We start from the raw sequence: 11488 nt of genomic DNA on the forward strand, positions 1-11488 counted from the left end.
GAACATATTTTTGGAACATACTGTTTACTATGACCGTAAGGCTACTATGACTGTATATGCGGTCTTGGATCTGTGTGGAGGACGGTTGAATTTCATTAGTAGAAGGGGTGGGAGTGAAGTACATTCAAAAACTCAGGTACAATAAAAACTGAAGTAAAAATAAAATGATGTCCCTGTACTACTTACATGGAATAGATTACAACGAATAAAATGTCCCAAGAAAATTATACAAGAATTCTTTATTAGGAATAATCCATGTACAATGGTTCTCCTTGAACCCAAACCAATCTGCTGTCGCCAAAAGTCCCTGTCCATGCATCATCATGACCTAGTCCTTTTCTTTGCATGCTGCGTGGAATCCCATCCAACCAACATAAATACTCGTGATCTACCTCTTTCTTGGACGGCGGAAGGGACAAAGGACAACATAATAAGAAATTCAAAACTTAAAATGAAATACAGGGTGATTCAGACCACCCGTAACAGTAATTTATTTTGGAAATTAGTGCATTAAAATTTTCGAGAAAAAAATATTTATAACATAACCGCATGTGAACTTTCACTTGAGCTTGATTTCAACAATCAACCATAACAGGAAGTAGGGTCAGTGGCGTATCACTTTAAAATTTCAAATGGGAGTCGTGGTCAAATAGGGTACCATATGATAGAGCTCTTCAAAACAAACAACTTTCATAGGAAACGTTTTTACTAATTCCTACTCTTTCAATGAGAAAACGTACAAAAAGACATTGCCATCAATATTTAGAAATGTTACAAGACAATTAATGTTGCTATGTTACTGAAAGACTGGACGAAATCAAGCTCAAGTGAAAGTTCACATGTGCCTTAGTTATAAATATTTTTGTCTCGAAAATTTTAATGCACTAATTTCCGAAATAAACTACTTAAGCGTGGTCCGAATTACCCAATGTTTTTCGTATGTTTTTTCATTGAAAGATTAGGAATTAATCAAAACTTTTCCTATGAAAATTTTTTTGTTTTGAAGAGCTACCGTATTTGACCCGCGTCCCATTTGAAATTTGAAAGTGATACGCCACTGACCCTACTTCCTATTAGGGCTGATTGATGAAATCAAGCTGAAGTGAAAGTTCACATGTACCTTAGTTATAAATATTTTTGTCTCTGAAACTTTAATGCACTATGGTCTGTCCAAAAGTACTTCCGACCTGACAAATGGCGCCTTTAGCATGTTACCATGGCAACTATTCAAATCAACCAATAACGAGAGACGCGTAACCATGGTAACGATATGGTGTTGCCGTGTCTATGTTTACAAGTTGCACGTGAATACCACGGCCCGGAATGACTTTGAGTTGGCTGGTTAGCGCCTGCTTTGTGTGAATTAAAATATGATTTAGCTGTATTATTGTTTTAGTGTATCGATAATTATTGTGTTTAAATTATATTTACACGTATTATCTTCGTTGTTATTGCTCGAGTGTGTGACTAGTGTGCGTTTTATAGTTTCTGCGAGATTTTCTAAACAAGTGACTTGTGCAATGTCGGAAGGACGGAGAACTAAGTATTGGACGAGGTGCCCCGTTAAAGAGTGAAGCGCGAGAGATGGTGTGTTATGTAAGAGAGTATTTTGAAAGGAAAAAGATAATGGCGGCCTCTTTTACCTTTGACGCAAGTCGTAATGAGAACTGCTGCTTGTGTTAAAATTAATAAGAGCACTGTTATCGATATTGGGAAAGAAAAAGGCCGTGTAGATTTTTAATCATAAATATTTTTACATTTTTTCAATGCCTTTCTAACAATATTACATCGAAGAATACCGGCACTCATACAAGTAAAGGCTTCGTATTACATTTAAATCTATTTTTACAGTTTACAGTCCTTTCGACGCTTTTCTAACGGCATTACATTGAATACTACTACTACTACTACTACTACTACTACTACTACTACTACTACTACTATTAATTATAATAATAGACTAATAAAAATGATAATGTACAAAAATTTTAATGCCTAGTGTTCAACAAATTGTTTAGAAATGTATGTCTTCATGTCAGCCGTTCATTACTGCACTCTACCGGCAGCGCGCTCGCTTACACGAAAGATGGGAAACATGACAACACTGCTCCCCCTTCTCTGTAAACTGTCAAGTCGGAAGTAGTTTTGGTCAAGGTATAGTTTCCGAAATAAATGACTGTTACAGGTGATCTGAATCACCCTGTATAAAACAATCAGGAAATACCTACTATGGAAATGTAAATTATATAAAAACAAATTATACATTATTTATTTACTTATTTACGTCTTTGTTTGTTTGTTTATATTCTAGTGACATCATGGACATCGGGCCATACATACATCGGACAACTTCTTTAGACCTTACAAGAATACCACTGATGCAAAATTATAATATGGAATATCAGAGATGTGTACATTGTCATAATTCTTCTGAATATCCGGAATTTTCTTTAGAACACAGGACAACTTGATCTTAACATTTTCAGCAGCAGACGCTGCTTGCTAATTGGAGAGTGTTAATTGGTGTTTCCTTTGACGATATGAGAAGTTTAATAGTTGTAGACAAATCTTTAAAGTACAGCTCACGCATTATGTACAGACACTCCCCCACTCTTCCTACAGAGCTGCGCTCGAGATCGGATGAGCCTACTTACGAATTATAGGGGGATGGGTTGGGCTTTGCCTTGAACTCAGTAGACACACGGCTGACCTTCCCTTCTACTCCTACCTCCTTCACAGAAACGTTGTTCCCCTATTGCGCATCGCGTCTTGACAAAATGCATGAGCTGTACCCACTTGTCGAAGAATTGGGCAGCATAAAAGAAACACACTGAGAACGAAACTAGACTATCAACGGTACTCTCATGCTTCAGAAGCTGAATCTACTAAGCTGTTGAGCTGTACTCCGCACACAGCTAACATGTTTGCACTGCGTCGGTGACTAATAAGTAAATCGAGGCAAGTGGACTGAAGGGCACTAGCGCTGGCTGTCCATCGTACCTCCCTCAACAATTGCAACTTCTACGGAGCCACCGGCGTTGCTCAGACGGCTGAGGCGCTTGCCTACCGATCCGGAGTTGCGCTCGGGAGAGGGTTCGATTCCTCTTGGGCGGATTACCTGGTTGGGTTGTTTCCGAGGTTTTCCCCAACCGTAAGGCAAATGTCAAGTAATGTGTGGCGAATCCTCGGTCTCATCTCGCCAAATATCTTTTATTTCAGTAGGTTATTTTACGACGCTTTATCAACAGCTTAGGTTATTTAGAGTCTGAATGAGATGAAGGTGATAATGCTGGTGAAATAAGTCCGGGGTCCAGCACCGAAAGTTATCCAGCATTTGCTCGTATTGGGTTGAGGGAAAACCCCGGAAAAAACCTCAACTAGGTAACTTGCCCCAACCGGGATTCGAACCCGGGCCACCTGGTTTCGCGACCAGACGCGCTGACCGTTACTCCATAGGTGTGGACTCGCCAAATATCATCTCACTATCACCAATCTCATCGACGCTAAGTAACCTCGTAGTTGATACATCGTCGTTAAATAACCAAGTAAAAAAACTTCTATGGACAGGAACCTTTCATTTTTCGGTTATTTAACGACGCTGTATACTACTAAAGTCTGTGTGATGAATCTTGTCTCACTGTGAAAAGAGAAAGGAGATATGTCTTACCTCGTCTGTGTTGTTATTGCGATGGGGGGAGTGAAGCGATACCAGTGGCGGAAGGGACTAGTTGATACATTCTGTAGCGCAAAATAAAGTAACAAAATATCTCTCTTCGTACTGTATAGTTCCGTCACTGAGCTTGTCTTTCAAGAAACTGAGTTCCGGCAGCCTGTACAGTAACAAGATTTTGAAAGGAATCCTGAAAATTTACAACCCTCCTATAATCTCCACCCTCATTTGAAGGGACTTGGTTTTATTGCTACTGAGACAAGATAAACCTTACCAGGTATAGGTTATTAAATTTAGCTATGGAATTGGTGACGGCAGATGGTATTTGGCGACACGAGGCCGAGGATTCCCTATGTGGTTATCTGACATTCGTCTTACAGTTGGGGAAAAGCCCAAAGCAGTTAATCAGCCCAAGTGGGAATCGAACCCACACCCGAGCGTTGCCTCGGATCAGAAGCTAAACGCGCTACCGCTTGAGCCTGGTGGCCTGGGACCCTTTCACCACACTAGCTGCTTGATCACGACGCAACGAGAAAACCTCCCCAAGTATGATTGATGATTTGAGACTATTTCCGTAGAGGGCGGGGATACTTTGCTCTTCTATTATTATTATTATTATTATTATTATTATTATTATCATTATCATTATTATTATTATTATTAGTAGTATTATTATTATCATTATTATTACGTATACGCGCTTATGAATGCTCCATGCTCCCCTAAGACAGGCAATTTCATTACTAGTTTAAAACTTAAAAAAAGTAAGTAAATTAATAAAAAGAAGCATAATTTAGGCCTCTGTAAAGGGAAGGCTGAAGACTGAAGTGATCAGACAGACAGATTACCATGTAAGTTTTTTTTTATCTTGAAAACTACTCAACCAATAATGACTTCCACACCAGCAGGGAGCGCAGCTGTGGTTCAGATTCGTCCAGGTAACTTTTACTTGCTTTTTAAGTTAAAATCAATCGCGACCAATGGCTTGGCCTGAGCAACCCCCTCCCCATTCCCCGGGCTCTGCAATATTTACTTTTAGGTTGATTTATTTATATAAAAAATAAATTATGTGTGTTGGAATTGCTAGTAAATTACAATTAAGAACATTCAATCATCATTCTCTTACTTAGCAGTTGTTCTGTAGAAAAGATGAAAGAATTGGATTGGGGGAAAAAGTTTTAGAAAAATGTTCGAAAAGTAACAAAATAATCTACGATTGGTGTTTCTGATAAATATTCGTATTAGAGATGTTCATCCCCACCAAAATGCAAAATTAAGCAATTTTATTTTTATTTCGGTGTTTTTAATTCAATTTGAAACTCTGACACAGTTACTCTGTTTTTCACTCTTTGTATGCATAGAAGTTCAAATATATTGGAGCAACAGTAACAAATATAAATGATATTCGGGAGGAAATTAAACACAGAATAAATATGGGAAATGCGTGTTATTATTCGGTTGAGAAGCTTTTATCATCCAGTCTGCTGTCAAAAAATCTGAAAGTTAGAATTTATAAAACGGTTATATTACCGGTTGTTCTGTATGGTTGTGAAACTTGGACTCTCACTTTGAGAGAGGAATAGAGATTTTGAGAATAAGGTGCTTAGGAAAATATTTGGGGCTAAGAGGGATGAAGTTACAGGAGAATGGAGAAAGTTACACAACACAGAACTGCACGCATTGTATTCTTCACCTGACATAATTAGGAACATTAAATCCAGACGTTTGAGATGGGCATGGCATGTAGCACGTATGGGCGAATCCAGAAATGAATATAGAGTGTTAGTTGGGAGGCCGGAGGGAAGAAGACCTTTGGGGAGGTCGAGACGTAGATGGGAGGATAACATTAAAATGGATTTGAGGGAGGTGGGATATGATGATAGAGACTGGATTAATCTTGCTCAGGATAGGGACCGATGGCGGGCTCATGTGAGGGCGGCAATGAACCTCCGGGTTCCTTAAAAGTAAGTAAGTATGCATAGATTCCACTTTTAAAATTTACAAATGTTTATTATTTTCATTTTATTACAAAGCCATTACTTCCATTATATTGAAAACTGTATTCATTTCCTGTGTGTTCAACTATCACAATTTTATTTTTTGTTAATTATTTTTCAGCCACATTTTTTATGAAAACTTATGCCTGAAACTCTTAAATACGTGGCTCGTAATAATATATGTTCAGATGCTATTATTATTATTATTATTATTATTATTATTATTATTAAAGGTAAAGGTATCCCCGTAACATGCCATGAAGGCACTTGGGGGGCATGGAGGTAGAGCCCCATGCTTTCCATGACCTCGGCACTAGAATGAGGTGATGTGGTCGGCACCACGCTCTGACCGCCTTTTACCCCCGGGAAGGACCCGGTACTCAATTTTATAGGAGGATGAGTGAACCTCGGGGCCGTTCTGAAAGTTTGGCAACGAGAAAAAAATCCTGTCACCACCTGGGATCGAACCCAGGACCTTCCAGTCCATAGCCAGCTGCTCTACCAACTGAGCTACCCGGCCGCCATTATTATTATTATTATTATTATTATTATTATTATTATTATTATTATTATTAAATGTTCAGATGCTCTAAAAGTCTTTCCACAAGGTCAAATTACTGATTTTTTTTAGGCCTTATACACTGTGGCGGAGACCTTCTTCAGTCGCCCCCTCCCCCAGGGCGACCTTGGCTGCGACACATGAAGTGGTTTAGGCACACCGAAATCGTCGCAGCCATCACCGTGCCTCCGCTTCCTCGGTTTCTCTCTTCGCTGCGGAAGCCAGCATGCTTCTTTCTAACGGATCGCGAGCCTCCCGTTACCACGGCAACTGAACAGCTGCCGGTCGCATAGCGGGATCGCAAGTTTGTGCAAGCCGTCAACACAAAGAATGACGTTATATCATTATATGGGGTTCATCACACAAACCACCCTCACCTCGATTTAGCCTACGCCACAACGATACGGTAAACCCAACAGCAACGAAGATAATCATGACGAGAGTAGTAGCAGTAAATATTAAAACAATTCAAATGGTATGAAGATGTCAGAAGGACGGAAGAGGGCAGTTATGGGAAGAAATTCACCAGGAAGACTTCCTGTTACGTGGAATTGGAGGGATGATGAGCCAAGATTAACAGAGGAGGATTGGGAGAGCAGAAACTGGAGGATAAAGATAAACTAAATGGACGCAGGAAGATGTGATTGATAACAGTGTACAACCTGCAGAATAATAATAATAATAATAATAATAATAATAATAATAATAATAATAATAATAATAATAATACCGACCACACGACCGTGACGCTTTTTCTTTTGGTCTACAAATGACTCGGTTATTAATTTTTAGGTGACGATGAGCGCAGTAACTGCAGATCTCCTACTTACATCTAGAGTTCCTTTATTTATACGAAAAGTAAGAGTTGGGACAACGCAAGCCAGCATTTGTATACTATACCAGGTTTTCAATAAGGGACAGGATGAGGTCTAGCCACGAAGTGTGATTTTACCGCAGATGCACGCCATGCCATATTACTGCCAAACAATTCAAATCGGTTTGTACCACTTAAATTATCCAGTAAAAATTATTCATTTTTTAATGAAAAGTACATATTTTTATAAACTGAATTTAGGCTTATAGTACAAAGTAGGCATATATTATGGTTATATATATATATATATATATATATATATATATATATATATATATACGTATATTAGCATTAGGAGATGCACTATCACCTTTACTTTTTAACTTTGCTCTAGAGTATGCCATTAGAAAAGTCCAGGATAACAGAGAGGGTTTGGAATTGAACGGGTTACATCAGCTGCTTGTCTATGCGGATGACGTGAATATGTTAGGAGAAAATCCACAAACGATTAGGGAAAATACGGGAATTTTACTTGAAGCAAGTAAAGAGATAGGTTTGGAAGTAAATCCCGAAAAGACAAAGTATATGATTATGTCTTCTGACGGGAATATTGTACGAAATGGAAATATAAAAATTAAAAATTTATCTTTTGAAGAGGTGGAGAAGTTCAAATATTTGGGAGCAACAGTAACAAATATAAATGATAGTCGGGAGGAAATTAAACACAGAATAAATATGGGAAATGGGTGTTATTATTCGGTTGAGAAGCTTTTATCATCCAGCCTGCTGTCGAAAAATCTGAAAGTTAGAATTTATAAAACAGTTATATTACCGGTTGTTCTGTATGTATGTGAAACTTGGACTGTCACTTTGAGAGAGGAACAGAGATTACGGGTGTTTGAGAATAAGGTGCTTAGGAAAATATTTGGGGCTAAGAGGGATGAAGTTACAGGAGAATGGAGAAAGTTACACGACACAGAACTTCACGCATTGTATTCTTCACCTGACATAATTAGGAACATTAAATCCAGACGTTTGAGATGGGCACGTATGGGCGAATCCAGAAATGCATATAGAGTGTTAGTTGGGAGGCCGGAGGGAAAAAGACCTTTAGGGAGGCCGAGATGTAGATGGGAAGGTAATATTAAAATGGATTTGAGGGAGGTGGGATATGATGATAGAGACTGGATTAATCTTGCTCAGGATAGGGACCAATGGCGGGGCTTATGTGAGGGCGGCAATGAACCTCCGAGTTCCTTAAAAGCCAGTAAGTATATATATATATATATATATATATATATATATATATATATATATATATATATATATATATATATATATATATTAACATTAGCTATCAAAGTTGAATTATTTTGACTGCTTGAAAATGAATGACAACTACGATTAAAACTTAACTCGTACCGAGCTTTCGTGAGATCTGGAATTCTATCCCTTTCTTATATTTCGTAACTGGAATAAAGTACCGGTACACATGCATTACTTGTCTCTGGACATTCTTTCACTTGATGTGATATCCCTACAGTAAAGACATGCAATATTAAAAGAAAATTATAAACAAATGGTAATTCTTTTACTAGTCCGTAAATACGAGATTTTCGTCCTCCCGCATAGAGTGAATAGCAGACAAGCTTTCACAATCTCAAATACAAAAGTCAGTAAAACACGGGGCACTTGGCAACCCTACTTCATACAATCTTCGTTTAGTTGCTAAGGCATTACTTAGTATACGCTAATTTCAGGATAATCATACAATCAATGCGGCTTGCCTTTACCTATGAACTGTAGTCACGCTGTCACCATTAAATAGGAACAACTCAGCTTAAGGGGAAGGACTACAGGAAATCTCTTTTCTCATATTATTTCAAGTACAGGCTCTATTTACCTAAAGGCTGGTTCACAATAAATCTGAAACGGAAACGACAACGAGAACGAAAGCGGAAATAATGTTAAAATAAATGTAGGCTATTTAAATTTGAGCATTCACAATAGTTAATTGTGAATGCTCACATTTAAATACATTTATTTTAACGATATTTTCGTTCTAGTTCTCGTTGTCGTTTCCGTTCCCGGTTTATTGTGAACCAGCCTTAACATGTTTCATACCAATGTATGAAGCCTTTTAGATACATTTTCACTTTCGCCCTTTATGGTACAATGACAGACATAAAAAATGCAGTGTTACGAAGAAAATGATATATCTGCTTTCAAGAGTATCACAGAATCACAAATCTTGTCTTAAATGAAAGCTGAAAGATTCCTAATCAATTTTGATTGATGAATTTTTAGAAATTTTAATTTTTACATTTTTATTTTGCATTTGTATGAACAGAAAGAAAAACTGCACATCTATTTGTTAAGTTACTCTTTAATTTGCAAATTGACAATTTCCTCCTCCTTCAATTAACTATTGTGAATGTCCACATTTAGATACATTTATTTTAACATTTCCGTTCTCGTTTCCGTTCCCGGTTTATTGTGAACCAGCCTTTACAGAATTATTCATGTATAATGTGAGAATATGTCCTGAAAATTGTATTCAGTTATCTCTATTATCGTCTGAGATATTACATATTCAATATTGAAAAACGTAAAGTAAACAAACTCTGAATATTCAAGGGAACTGGAGCACAGCGGCTATTTAAAAATGGCGTAAATGCAATTATTTTCTTCCTAACGACCTTCAAATTTCGCTCATATGAAGTGAATACTATGAAGTACTTTTTGGCTAAAAATAAAAAAATGTTAATTTTGACAAATATTTGGTCATTCCTGTATGTCCTTCCCCTTAAGAGACACACACCATGTCTAACGCGAGGGAAACCTGTGATCCTCGCCAGAATATTTACTTGAATATACAAAGTTGATGATGATGATGATGATTTTTTGGTAGGTTATTTTACGACGCTTTATCAACAGCTTAGGTTATTTAGCGTCCGAATGAGATGAAGGTGATAATGCCAGTGAAACGAGTCCGGGGTCCAACACCGAAAGTTACCCAGTATTTGCTCATATTGGGTTCAGGGAAAACCCCGGAAAAAACCTCAACCAGTTAACTTGTCCCGACCGGGAATCGAACCCTGGCCACCTGGTTTCGCGGCTAGACGCGCTAACCGTTACTCCACAGGTGTGGACATGATGATGATGATGATGATGATGATGATGATGTAATGTTATGAATCCACGTATCACTTCATTTTCATAATAGCAGCAAGCTTACCTGGTCATGTAATCTACAGAACACCGCTTGAGACAACACAGTATAACACGAATTCACCTAGTGAAGGATATATATCTGCACCTACAGACTTCACTCCCAAGAAACAGTGTGCAGAGAGAGCAGCTAACCACTGCAAGGACGGAGACAAAACATTCTGCGTATTATTGAGACTGCATTTCTTTGCGTTCACACTACTTACCGGACCAGCACAGTTGAAACCGATTACCGTACAACTCGACTCTTAGAACATTTTACTTTCCAGAATAACTTGTTCACTACATTCATCAATGTTCAAAATCTGAGTTGTACCTTCGTCTCTGTAATTGCACTAACTGCGGCGACAAGGCGTGCGTCTGTGTGGGCTGTCGCGGGAGGACTGTGCCTCGCTTCCGGGAGCGGCGCCCCCTCTACAGCACACCGCTCCGCGTCGCGAGTTCCAGTCGCGGTCCGTAACACTGACCCAGCGAAGATGCGTCAGTTCGAGCCTCGGGAATGACTTGACTAGCATTAATTGCTCTTGATCAGGTCCCATTTTAAGCCAAAGCCGCCACCCTCCCCCAATCCCTGCCACCATTCCTCCCCTTATCCTGGCGCACAGTGGTCCAAAATGCAAATTTAGCGGGACAAACTAACTTTTCAGCTACCTAACAGATTTTTATGAAATTTTACACAGTAGTTACAGGTAGCATATATGTTTTGTATGCCAACTCTCATTACGTTGGTATATGGCGAACTACCCCTTATTTGGGGGCGCAATAAGACAAAATTAGTAACTTTTCTCCTATCTAACGTCTTTTATGAAATTTTATACAGTAGTTACAGGTAGCATATATGTTTTGTACACCACCTCTCATTACGTTGGTATATGGCGAACTACCCCTTATTTGGGGGCGCAATAAGACAAAATTAGTAACTTTTCTCCTATCTAACAGTCTTTTATGAAATTTTATACAGTAGTTACAGGTAGCATATATGTTTTGTACACCAACTCTCATTACGTTGGTATATGGAGAACTACCCCTTATTTGGGGGCGCAATAAGACAAAATTAGTAACTTTTCTCCTATCTAACATATTTTTATGAAATTTTACACAGTAGTTACGGGTAGCATATAATATGTTTTATATACAAACTCTGATTACGTTGGTATAAGGGAAACTACCCCTTATAGGGGGCGAAAGTAGACAAAATTAGTAACTTTTCTCCTATC

General features: G+C 38.3%; 1 protein-coding gene across 1 annotated transcript in view; it reads right to left on the reverse strand.

Moving 5' to 3' along the window:
* cyr (cypher) overlaps window positions 1-10718 on the reverse strand; it is a 37735-nt gene extending 27017 nt beyond the window's left edge. Inside the window, exon 1 of the mRNA XM_069836429.1 lies at window positions 10588-10718. The gene's annotated coding sequence lies outside the window, so the exon portion shown is untranslated. The remainder of the gene's footprint in view (window positions 1-10587) is intronic.
* Between the last annotated feature and the right edge of the window lie 770 nt (window positions 10719-11488).

This window comes from Periplaneta americana, chromosome 9 (genome assembly GCF_040183065.1).
Source record: "Periplaneta americana isolate PAMFEO1 chromosome 9, P.americana_PAMFEO1_priV1, whole genome shotgun sequence".
Lineage (NCBI taxonomy): Eukaryota > Metazoa > Arthropoda > Insecta > Blattodea > Blattidae > Periplaneta > Periplaneta americana.